The sequence below is a fragment of the Stegodyphus dumicola genome, chromosome 4, assembly GCF_044657685.1.
Source record: "Stegodyphus dumicola isolate Sdum_Otavi_A_Nest chromosome 4, ASM4465768v1".
Taxonomy (NCBI): Eukaryota; Metazoa; Arthropoda; class Arachnida; order Araneae; family Eresidae; genus Stegodyphus; species Stegodyphus dumicola.
Genome location: NC_140771.1, coordinates 152,158,701 through 152,172,141, shown reverse-complemented (window position 1 = coordinate 152,172,141; position 13,441 = coordinate 152,158,701). Strand labels below are relative to the sequence as shown.

Below are 13,441 nucleotides of genomic sequence, written 5' to 3'. Positions count from 1 at the left end.
GTTCATATTTCAAATTTAAATTCAGAAAAACAAAATTTTGCTATCCTCGGAAAACTGAAGATTTATACATCTTTTCCAACCTGCCGCCTTAATCGCCTATCATTCGTTATTTCTCGTAAAAGAAGCCATTACTTGTAATAAATCACTTCTGACTGGTGTAGTTCATATATTAGTCCCATACGAAACAAATGTTCCTAAGGAAATTCCTTCAGGAAATGTGTGTTTTGCGAGTAGATATAAACTACGAGTGATGGGAATAATTAAAATTTCACAAATGTGAGTTCTATAAGCTTACATAGAAAATATCGCATTTTAGCCTCTAGACTGTGCAATAAACAAAGTTTTGTGTACGAAATATATAACAAAGTCATTAATAACAATATTTGAAAATACTCTATACTTTTAATTTTAAGTGTTAAAATTCTAAGAAAATTCATCACAGCCTGAATTAATGTAAAAGATCTGTGATGCACCAGAACTTGTAGAATTGTTTTATTTTACATTCGTAATATGCATATATATTAATATTTGGATCATTAAAGTAATACATTTCACGAAGTTTCCTTTAGTAAATGAGACAGTTGTGATCCAAATATGTAGTGTTGAAATATTATGAAGTATTTCGAACGAAATATTTCAGCTTTATTAATCGATTAATCTTGGAAAATAGTGCGTTGGAGGTGGTAAAACTTTTCTCTTGTTGGGATGGTAACCAGCAAGAGAAAGTTTTCAAAACCGATGAGATAGCGATATGTATGCGTTTCAGAACTGTATATACATATACTTGTATTGATCGTATTGCATTGATAAGATACCATTTATGATTTTCTAGTTACATTTACACTGCCACTCGTTTTTAATAGTAACGTAGCATATAATTATTAATCTTTGGTCTATCAATTCATAATTTATAAAAGGATTCAAAATACAAATGCATTACAGTACTTGTAATTTTTGGTTTAAGTATTATTTTATTTATAACTTTCTTTTGATTACTATATAAAATAGTAAATAGCATTTTTTTGATAAAACACTTTCAAAAATTTCCCACAGCTTCAAAAATGTAATATTTAAATTTAATATTTATTCTAAAGAGACACGGTAAAGATGATAACATAGTAATGACGTAGTAATAACTCAGTTATTAATAAACTTTTACAGAATATTTCCTAACGAATTTAAAATTTTAGACGAAGACGTCAAGTGAAGAAATACTGAAAATATAAAAGACATAAGCATAAAATCAAATGTTTTTCATCATTGCTTCTTTATTACTATAAATAACAATTTTTACATCAAGTGAATTTTGAAACTGGAAATACAGAATGAAGACATGTGTTTCCAATGATAGAAGCACATACCCAGAATTAAAAAAACTAACAATCGCATATAATATTCATACAAACAGATATGTACGTAATGCACAGCACGAATAAATCAAAATTTAATTTCAAAAATAACAGGTGGCAAATTTACAGCCAAACATGTTTTGTACAAACGTTATTCATGATCGTATTTTAAGCAGCGTCATTAAGGTATGTCATCAAAAATAAAGCTATGATATTCCGACCAGCCATCAAAATTGTTGTAATATAAACCAAGATAATTAGCGTCCCATTTATGATATAATCGCATGTGCTTTGCTTTTGATTGTCTAAGAAAGCTAGATCCAAATAGAATTTGCTGACCGGAGGCTCCATTTCAGACACTGATACAGATATCTCAGCCTTTTAACAGTTGTTACAACAAATGAATGCCTGTAAAAAGAGAATTTAATTTTAATTAAGTAACATGATTTCTTTAAATTATCTGTCTCTTAAGAAACATAAAACATGAAAATACTTATAACATGGAAATAAAACATGATAAATACATAAATGTGCTCACATATCTATATCTGCCTCTTACTCTGTCTTTGTAAATATGCATGTTACTCTTTTCCTTTATTTGTGTATAAATAAAGTGATATAATACAAAAAATAGAATTGTCTAGCAGAAAGTTTAAATAAAAGAAATGAATCTTAAATGTGGAAAATAAAGCTAAAAAAAAGCGTAAATCAATATATAAGCAAAATTAATGAAACATAATTCACATAAAATTAAGAATTAAATAACAGTTGACAACGCCTTAGTCTTTTTCCAAAAGCAGACGAAAAAATTATCAACAGAGTTACATTTGTAAATCATATCTGGATTAACTAGAAAGTAGTACAAAGAATCCTTTAAATTAAAATAAAAGAAAAAAGAATACGAAAGCTTAAGCATTAAAAGTTAAAAAGATTAAATTAAAAAAAATGCTTTACTTTAAAACTTATTATAAAGCTTGCAAAATAACCAAGATAAAACCGATGTGACTCTAAATTAGATATACAATATAAAAGCAGACAAAAAAGTAAAAAAAAAAATTCTTAATAAGATAACTATATGCAAATTACTAGTTTTTGAAAATGCCTAGATTTCAAATTAATTAATGTGAGAATCGTGCCTCAACGAAGCACCAGATGTCGCTATCTATCTCTACTCTGTAGGAACTCTCCAGGTAAACACATCTTCACTTGGTTCGAGAAGTCCGACAGAAGCGGTCTAACAGAACGCTCGCGAAGGAGCTACAACTAGACGCTTACTGGTTACGTGTAGGCGATCAGACTTGGAACTTATCTAAAGTGACCGCACGTAGGTGGTCAGCTGTGACTTTTACATCTCCATCCTGGAACCAGTGTTGATTACTCTCCTAAACATATTTAATCCATTTGTACATACTCATTCCGTTTATCTTTTCTTCTATGAACCAGGAATAAAAAACCTGATACTTTGAATCGTGAGTGTGATCTCTCTTTGATGATAAGACGTCACCCTCACAACTGTGGGTGCTCCAAGCCGGCGAACTTAAAACAGATACTGTGAAAACCTTTCTTTCTTTAAGATAGTGATACTCGTGTTTCGTTTTCAAATGAGTTTCTTAAATAACGGAAACAAGAGTGATTTAAAATTAATTGCCTAAAGAATTGGAGAGAATGTTTCAGAAAATGCTAAAAAAGCTGACATTAGAAAAATTATAGAAAATTCTGATGTCTTCAAAACGAACATTGAATTTGTTCGTGGCTTCGTCAAATCGATCGTCGAGGATCGAACGCCTAAGACAAGTAATGAACACTATCTGTTAGAAATCGAACGTCTTAAATTAGCCCAAATTGAAAAGCAAATTGAGCTAGAAAATCACAATCATTATCGGGTGATAGAAGAAACGCACAGACTAGTGTTGAAAATTTACTGAAAAGTGTTAAAACGCTTACAATCTCTGTTCCTGAGCGGCCAGAGGCATTGCATTTGTTTTTCATTTCATTGGAAAAAGCTTTTGCCACCAAAGAAGTTCCCAAAGACTTACAAGCTGAGATACTAATTAATTTGCTAGGGGTTAAAGCGAATAATGTTTTAACGTATGCAACTGAAGAAGAATTGTCGAATTACGAAAAACTAAAAGAGTTGTTTTTAGCTGAATTTCGGCCGACACTAAGAGAGATTCTGAATACCTTTAAACATGCTCAACGTGCAGCAAACGAGTCGCATGTTCAATTTGCATCGCGATTGACCGCAGCATTTGAATACTACTGTCAGGTTAGGGAGACACAAAAGGATTTAAAAAAGTTATTTGATTTAATTGTTGCAGATAAATTGTATGAAACTTTGGATTTCAAAACGAAAGAATACATAGGTGCTCGCGAGGGGAGAACATGGTTTAATCCAACACAGTTAGGGCGAGAATGTGATTTATATTTTTCATCCCGGGGAAAATCATTGTCTGAAATACATAACCCTAAAGTTCAGTCTGATGAATCGAAAGTACCAAGTGTTCAAAACCAAAGTATTAAGAATGACTCATTTCGTCGTAGCAAACCTAAAAGCAAACCGGATGTAATTTCGTCGACGCCAGAGAGATCATGTTACGTCTGCGGGGAAAGTTGCGAAAATTTTCATTTCGCTGGGGATTGCGTAAAACGTAAACAAAGCGAATCGCATAAGGAAACAGAAAGAAAAAACAAAACAAGTGTTAATAATGTCAGTTTTATTCACGAGTTGCAATATGCTAATATTTTCGTAGAAAATAAAAAAATAAAAGCACTTATCGATTCAAGCGCTCAAGTTCCGGTCATAAATTCATCATTCAATTCATTCAAATAAAATCACCGCTGGACGGTAAAATAATACTTAGCTCATGTTTTGACGAAAAAAAAAAGAGGCAAATATCGCTAGAGTAGGATTATCTTTAAATAGCAATTCACCAAGGTTAGAAATCATTGTTGCAGCCGTAAATAAATTATCTGTTCCTTTAATTTTAACACCAAATATTTATTCTCAACTTCTAAAAGTAAGTCGGGAAGAAAAAAATGAAACATCTAATCCTGATACCGAAAATGATTTTAAAAGTGAATCATCATTACAAGAGTGTTTTTTATTAAATTTTGCAAATGTGATTGACGATTATGATGTGAATTTCTTGCATGTTACTGATGTGAACATTCGTAAGGATTTATCGTTTTTGATTCATAATTATAAACCAAATAAAACTAAGGACACGAATTTAAAAATGAAATATTGTGTTAAAAGATGATATTTCAGTATCGCAACGGTCTCGGAGATTACCGTTTGCTGAGCAAAAAATTGTTGATAAACAGATAGACGAGTGGTTGCAAAAGGGGATAATTAAACCATCTTGTTCCGAATACGCATCTCCAATTCTGTTATGTAAGAAACGTAATAAAACACTTAGATTATGCGTAGACTTCAGACAGTTAAATAAAATAGTAGTGAAAGATTCTTTTCCTATGGACAGGCAGAGGAAGTACTTGATCATTTGGGGAAAGCGAAAGTTTTTTCAACTTTGGATTTGAAAAATGGTTTTTTCCACGTTCCAGTCGATGAAAGATGTACCAAATATTTAGCATTCATTTGTCATGCAGGTTTATTTGAATTTTTAAGAGCACCGTTTGGTTTGACCACAAGTCCTAGTGTATTTTTAAAATTTATCTATAATGTATTCAGGGAATTAATAAGGGATAATACAGTTGCAATTTACATGGATGATTTTATCATACCTTCCCGTGACGAAAAAGAGGGATTAGAAAAACTTAAACGAGTTTTAAAAGTAGCTTCAGAATATGAACTAGAAATTAATTTTAAAAAATGTGAAATTCCTTAAAAGAAAAATTGAATTTCTCGGTTATTTAATTGAAGAAGGTACAATTCGTCTATCCCCAAATAAGACTCTTGCAGTTAAAAATATTCGTCAACCTAAGAACGTTAAGCAATTGCAAAGCTTCCTAGGTCTCGCAGGCTGTTTTAGAAAATTTGTACCTGGTTATTCGAAAATAGCCAAACCATTGAGTGATATGCTTCGCAATGGTGTAAAATTTGAATTTGGGCCAAGATAGAAACAGGCATTTGACCACCTTAAAGGACTTTTGAGCAAAAGTCCTGTACTTAACATCTTTCAGCAGGGAAAACCTTTGAAATTACACACGGATGCTAGTAGTCATGGTTTCGGTGCAGTTTTGCTTCAACGCTCAGATGATGGACAGCTGCATCCAATCCATTACATGAGCAAGAAAACATCACCTCAACAAGAAAAAATGTCAAGTTATGAACTCGAAGTGCTAAGCGATCGTCGAAGCCTTGAAAAAAATTTCGAAGTTATCTCTTAGGCACAAAAATAAAAATAGTCACAGACTGCGATGGATTTCAGAAGACAATGCAGAAAAAAGATCTGACACCAAAGATAGCTAGATGGGCACTGCTACTCGAAGAGTTCGAATGTGAAGTTATCCACAGACCCAATCAACAGATGAGACATGTCGACGCATTAAGTACGCATGCTGTGTGCATGGTCACTCGTTCGCAAAGTAAAATCACTACTAAAATCGCAACAACGCAACAGGCTGATGAGCGTCTTCAATTATTGAAAACTCTGGTCGAGAAAGGACTTAGAGATGACTATCTGCTAAAAGATAATGTGTTGTATCTGCAGGAGAGAGGTCGAGAACTCCTCGTTGTGCCGGAAGCGATGGAATTCGAGATCATCCGTGGCGTACATAACAAAGGACACTTTGCTGTACAAAAGACAGAAGATCTGTTGAAAAGAGATTTTCATATTTCGAATGCTACAAAGAAAATAGAGCACGTTATAATGAACTGTGTCGAGTGCATCCTCTGTAATAAAAGGCGAGGCAAAGCAGAAGGTCTATTGAACACAATCCCAAAGGACAATATTCCGCTAAGCACATATCACATAGATTTTGTAGGACCCCTGACATCTACAGATAAGAGATACCGACATATATTTACAGTGGTGGATGCTTTTACAAAATTTGTCTGGTTTTACCCAGTCAAGACAACATCAACGGCAGAAGCTGTACAGAAACTAAAAATTAAACAAGCTGTCTTCGGAAATCCTTCAAGAATTATCTCTGACAAGGGATCTGCTTTCACTTTAAAGGACTTTGAGGAATACTGTAAGATGAAGGAATTCAGCATATACAAATCACAACAGGCGTTCCAAGAGCCAACGGCCAGATCGAAAGAATTCATGGAACCCTTATCCCAGTGCTTGCAAAACTGTCAGTATATGATTCTGCCAAATGGTTCAAATTTGTGCCTGGCGTCCAAAGAATCATCAACAGCACCGTCAGTAGATCAACGAAATTCACTCCTTTCGAGCTGATGACAGGCGTGAAAATGAGAAATAAGGTAGACCAAAGAATTAAAGAAATTCTCGATGAAGAATTCCTGAACTCCACCATCCAGGAGAAAGAGTCTATTCGTGAAGAGGCTAAAGCGAATACTGCAGGAGGAGAACCGACGACAATACAATCGACGTCGTAGAACCGCTCCACTCTACAAAGTCAACGACCTAGTAGCCATTAAAAGAATCCAGTTAGGAGGCGGTCTCAGGCTAAGACCTAAATTATTAGGACCTTATAAAGTGATCAAGATTAAGTCACATGATCGATACGATGTAGGCAAAGTAGGATCTCATGAAGGACCTGAAGCAACTTCCACATGGGCAGACCACATGAAGCTTTGGTCTGATGACATCGCAACTTGAGATCATTTTGAAAACTATTTTTCAAATGTTTCTTTTTTTTTTTTGTATTTTGTGTCTTACAGATGTATTACAGTGTTCGGAGGTCCTCACCTGTCGATGGCCGAGCATGTAAGAATCGTGCCTCAACCAAGCACCAGATGTGCACCTGGACTCTGTAGGAACTCTCCAGGTAAACACATATTTACTTGGTTCGAGAAGTCCGACAGAAGTGGTCTAACAGAACTCTCGCGAAGGAGCTACAACTAGATGCTTACTGGTCGCGCGCAGGCGATCAGACTTGGAACTTATCTAAAGTGACCGCACGTAGGTGGTCAGCTGTGACTTTTACATCTCCATACTGGAACCAGTGTTGATTACTCTCCTAAACATATTTAATCCATTTGTACATACTCATTACGTTTATTTTTTATTCTATGAACCAGGAATAAAAAACCTGATACTTTCAATAGTGAGTGTGATCTCTGTTTGATGATAAGACGTCACCCTCACATTAATTTTACTTTTGTTCATCATCCTCGTGCTTTATGCTGCATGCTCCGCTATATGCAGGCTGTACTGTACCGGATCTTGGGCTTGTGCGGATTGCTAGTTTGTCCCGCTGTTATGCTGATTTCATCTTTAATTTGTAGATACCAAGGTGTAATTGAAGCACACATCATGTACACACAAACATATGCACACACACACACACACACACACATATATATACAGAATGTAGTTTAAGTTCATTTTATAAAAATTACGAATGAACTAACAAGTTCAAAATTAGCACCTAGTGCTGCTTAATTTTTAAATGAATTTAAAAAGTCGAGATCAAATAACATAACGAATCTGTAAGAATATTTGGACTGTACTTATTTCTGTTTCCGAAATACGTCGCAAAAAAATTATAATACGCAAAATGTGAACAATAAATTTTAGAAATGAAAATGCTAAATACGTAAAATGGCAGTCCAGTCACATTAATGTGACCACTACCTACTTTCGACGTAAATGTCAAATAACTAATCACAGAAGGCAGGTGACACAACATTGCGGTGGATCGTGTATAAAGGCTGTCCGACAGAATCAGGAAACATTGCAATCGTTGGCGTAATGCAGAAACGGAATTATTTAAAAGGGCACAGCTATTTAAATTCTAATGATTAAAATTAAACGATTTAAATTCTGATGTCCAAAAGGACATGATCATTGGCTTTCGGGCCAAGGGTGGAAGCATTTCCGAAATGGGCTAATTTTTTAAACAGTTCGCGTGCCGCCTTTGTAAAAGTATACCGTGCATGGCAAAATGACACTATCCAAAATCAGTCAGGTGGCGAATGTGGTGCACCATGAGCCATAGATCACAAAGGTGAACGACGGCTCCGGAGATGCGTTCTAGCGAATAAAACGGGGAACCGTTGAACAACTGGCAGCCCAAATGAAACAAGTGGTTACCAACAAAGTCTCCTCAACGACGGTTCAGCAAACGTTGCTGCGTATGTGCCTCCGCAGCAGATGCCTGGTTAAAGCATCTATGCTGATTGTAGTTCATCTGCGACGAAGACTGGAATTTGCACGCCAGTTCCGTAACTGTACATCCACTGGGTGGCGACAGGTGTCTTTTTCCTATGAATCACATTTTATGCTCCATCGGATTGATGGATGTTGGCATGAAACGTCGGAAAGCAAAAACCCTGCAACAATTGCCAGAAGGGTCCAAGCAAAGGAGGGAGCATTATGGTCTAGGGAATGTTTCCGTGGCATTCTCTGGGTGCATTCATCATTGTAGAAGGCACAATGGATCAACAGAAATACGCATTTATTCTTGCGGACCATGTCCACTCCTACATGCGAATTGTTTTTCCTCAGAATTATGGCATCTATCAGCAAAATAATGCGAAGTGTCATACGGTTCGTAGTTTACGTATGTGATTCGAAAAGCACCAGGATGGGTTATTGCTGGTGAGCATTTAGTCATGACAACGAATCGATTTAGTTCAGTGAGCGAACGGTTCTGATCTGATCCATAAAAGAGCGGTTTGCCTAACTCTAAAAAATAAGTTTAATTACAAGAAAATTTTGAATTTTAGCATTCCGCCAAAAATAGTTTCGCTAGATACCTGGTAGAAGTACCAGGAGATGCGATTGTAATATATCGTAATTTCATTTAAGAAAATGATCACAATAATTATAAAGAAATATTTAATAAAATGTTATGATTAATTATGAAACATTTTATTGGTGAGTGAGTAGTTTAATGATTCTAACTGAAAAATAATGATAGGAAAAAATTAATTTTTTCCAATCTTGCGATTTTTCAAAGTGTCATAAATAATAAGCGAAATTTTTTGATTAAAAGAGAGCAAGTAAATGCTTGTTAAGAACTTAAGTATTTAAGTGTTTTTAAAGTTCACATTTCCTTTTCAAATTATTCATTACTACTTTTGTGCTAATAAAGAAGCAAAATGCAATGTACTCAAAAATTCGATTGCATTGAAATCTAATAAATTAATTTTATTAGAATTTAATTTAAAATCGATTTCATTATAAAAACATTTCTCTATGTTTTCTACTTTATTAATGCAGTGCATAAAATTCATATTAATTTAGAAGAAAAATTAATTCATTCAGCATTAATCAAAGAACGGATTTTGGAAAATTCTTCATTTATTTTTGGATATTATGTTTATCATGGAAACTAAGCAAAAATAAATGAGAGCTAAAAAAAAGCAATTAAATTATGTAATTTTGCTAATTTTTATAATATCTGATAATCAGGTGAAAATGCATTTAAAAATCATATATGCAATGTATTTATGTATAATTAATTAATTAATTTTTTTTTCTATAAATCGATAATTTTGAAAATGCAGTGATTTTAATTTAAAAGATAATCCATTCGTATGATATAATCTTATATTGTGTTGCGTTAATAACCATTGCTGATTTATTACAGAGGCAAAAATTATAATTTGAGCATTTTAATTAATAAGAAATTCTGAAGGTAAATGAAAATCCGTTTGCTAGTGCAGATTTAATAAAAATATAGGATGTACAATTTTTTTTTAAAAAAAGCATACTACGTGAGCTATGAATGAAGTATATTCAGATCACAAATTTTGGGAATTTAGATCTGTTATTTTAAAATTTAGACAAATTCAATTAACTATAGAAAGATTTAGATGTGTTTTGTAAAAAATGGAATAATTAAAAAGGCATGGAACTAGTTAGCCAGTTTGCCGTTATTCAAATCACACGTAGCTGGCATAAATCTTCTAAAAACATTTTATATCAATACGACAATTTTTCAGAAAGATCTGAATTTTTGGATTCACATGGATTGATAATATTGATGCAATTTCATTTATTCATAATGTCAACATGCATAAAAATCGTTCACAACTAACAGATGGGCTTTACTTAGTCTTTAAAATGCTGAATTTATTTCAAGAGACTCAATAGTTGTCTCTCATTTTGAGGAACAAAGCAAGTATAACGAGAGACTGTTGTTTTATCTCTCGAAACGCATTAAAATTTTTTATTGTTAACCCCCTGTCTGGCAAGACGTTTTGAATCTGCTGTTGAAGACCAGTATTTAAATAATATTCACTAGCTAAGTTTGTATAATTAATTATTTTAGTATCTGTTTTCATAAACGTCCATTCATTAAGATAGTATTTACATCATTGAAAACAGTAAGAAAGCAAAATATATTAAATTACAATTTAATATATACCAAGTTCAAATAAAGGGCATAATTTCGTTAATCAATTATTTTCCAAATTATAGCTTGCTCTCAAGTCGGTGTTATAAATATACAAAGGCAAGAATCCAGTCATTTTATGATAGTCAGTTAGCCTCATTTGCTCACAGAAATGGAGTAAAAATAGAAACAGATCGGAATATAATATTTTAAATAGTCTTAGAAATAAAATTTTTATTTAAAACTATCAGACAGCAATGAAAGCGGGAGGTTTTTATTAATTCACTTCAATGAACAAAGAATGAACTCACTTGTATCCAATATGATACTGCATGCAAAGAGAAGGCTCTGTTACTCTTCCTTAATAATTCGAAAACTTATATGGGAAACAGCGGTCAAGCTAATTTTAAATTCTCGTAATTATTAAAGTTTAGATTCATGTAATTTTTCTTTTGGTATCTGTAATAAAATTAGTTTCTGTTTTTTAAAATTCATACGGAATTCCTTTGGATATTGTATATATTCGGAACTACAATCTTACACTGTAAGGATTTAAAAAACATTTGACAGAAGGAAAGTTCGTACCACAATAAAGCATAATTTAGTTACAGTCGTAGCTAAATTATATTTGGGAGTAAAGAATATTCTAAAATAAAATTCCGAAATATTTTTATTTGTAAATAAAGACATTTATAAAATAAAGTTCCAAAATGTTCCTATCTGCATATTATTCATCAGTACCGATATGTAATATGGCGAAATATTTTTTAGCCTTTAAAATAATATGTTTTAATTTATGTAAGTTAGATATAGTATTATAAAAATATATTTAGAATTTGTTAAAAATTTAAATCATTACTATTAAACATAAAATTCAGATTAAATTTTTTTAGATGCGTTTATTGACTTTATATAATTCTTTGAGTTAAACAATTGTAAATGATCAAATTTGAGAAACAGATTAAAAATCTTTGTTATACCCAATGGGATACTCTGAAAACTGATTATATGCAAAGTGTATAAAATAATTTAAAGTTCTGCTTTGAGCAGTGGTATCACTTGATAGGGTGAATGGATATATGCTAATAGTAGGGTGTTGCAATTAAAAAGCTTAAACAGTTTGAAAGATTTCGACAAGGATGTTGCTAATGTCAAAATATAAAGTAGGTGAAAATATAAGAATCGCATATTTTTTATGAATAAAATTAGAAGCAGAATATTCAAAAGCATCCCATGTAAAATTAGAAATGGAATATTTGAAAGCATTAAGCAATCTTGCTAAGGGAAAAAATAATTATCTCGAAGGAATATTTGCAAGATTTGAATAAAACATTTTAAACTATTCGTACTTCGAATTAATGTATTCTTTATTAGTACTAAAACTGGATAAAATAAAAGTTTCGAAGGATATTTTAATGAACAAAAATATTTCCGAAAATGCAAAATGCACGTACTATAGAAAAATTGCATGACTGTATGAAAGAAATCTTTTACTGGAATATTCAAATCTAAGTTTCCAAAATGCTTTTTTAATATACACATCATAACATTGAAAGATGATGATATGTTGACAGTTGCCTTCAGTAATTTTTCTAACTTATGTCTCTACTTAAGTGGTTCAGAGTGTTATGAAGCTCAGAGTTTTATAGCTTTTAAAAATTCTATGGATTTAAATGGTGTATAATGTGCTGTTATGTAAAATGTAGAAAACAGATATATTTTCAAATATTTAATGCTTTAAAAAAATCCACTCAGTGCAATTATTTTATATGGATCAAGAAAAAAGCAAATATTTGTTTTTAAAATTACTGTATGTAAATTGCAATTTTTAATGCACAGGTATGTATGAAAACAAGCACAGAAGTTAGAAGCTATTCATAAATTAAAGAAATAACAATTCATTTAATATGATACTTAAATAACTCTTTTTCCATATAAGTATTAGTCCTCAGAAAATTCACAAGAAATGGGAAACATATTACATTAAATGATTAAAAGAAACTTGATTCTTACCACAAAATACCTGACTAGGACGATTGAATGCTTGTCGAATAATACCGGATCTGTAAAAAAGATGCGCTTTTTAAAACCTGAGCTACTGAGCATAATATTTTACGTCACTGATGTACGTGTCGCTTAAGACCTGGAGGTCAAGCTGATAATATGGCTGCAAAATTTCGAAAAGTAAATAAACAATTACCTGTTTTATCCATACTAGAATTAGCTAAATGAAGGCTTTTTGTCCTTTCTAGAAGTTAATCAAATGTGTTTTATTTTTTACACTATTGTATAACCACGTTGAAAGGTTCAAGTATAGAAATGACTTAATTTATACAAGACAACGATGTTCTCCATAGGCGAATTATCGGGATTACGCATGCTGTAACTAGTGGGAAGCTTCCATGTTTCAAGGTACTCCCAGTATTTTTTGGAAAATACTAAACATATCACGTATCTTAAGATGCGCAGACCCAAAATATTCAAATGAGGTCATTCTCCTACTTTATAAATCTACTATGGAATCAGTTTTATCACGTAGACACAGACCTTCGGCTTACACTGTTCAACACTTCATCCCAAATAACAGAATAGCTGTTTACTTTATTTTTTGTTAAAATTATGTTAGTGGTTTTAATAGCTTTCTTCTGAAAAAAATC

General features: G+C 32.4%; 1 long non-coding RNA gene across 1 annotated transcript; it reads right to left on the bottom strand.

Moving 5' to 3' along the window:
* Nucleotides 1-1,243: 1,243 nt before the first annotated feature.
* Nucleotides 1,244-13,013, bottom strand: LOC118196741 (uncharacterized). The gene is made up of 2 exons (XR_004759459.2): nt 12,798-13,013; nt 1,244-1,757 (listed from the first exon to the last, which is right to left on the bottom strand). It is a non-coding gene; the product is annotated as an uncharacterized LOC118196741 (long non-coding RNA).
* Between the last annotated feature and the right edge of the window lie 428 nt (nt 13,014-13,441).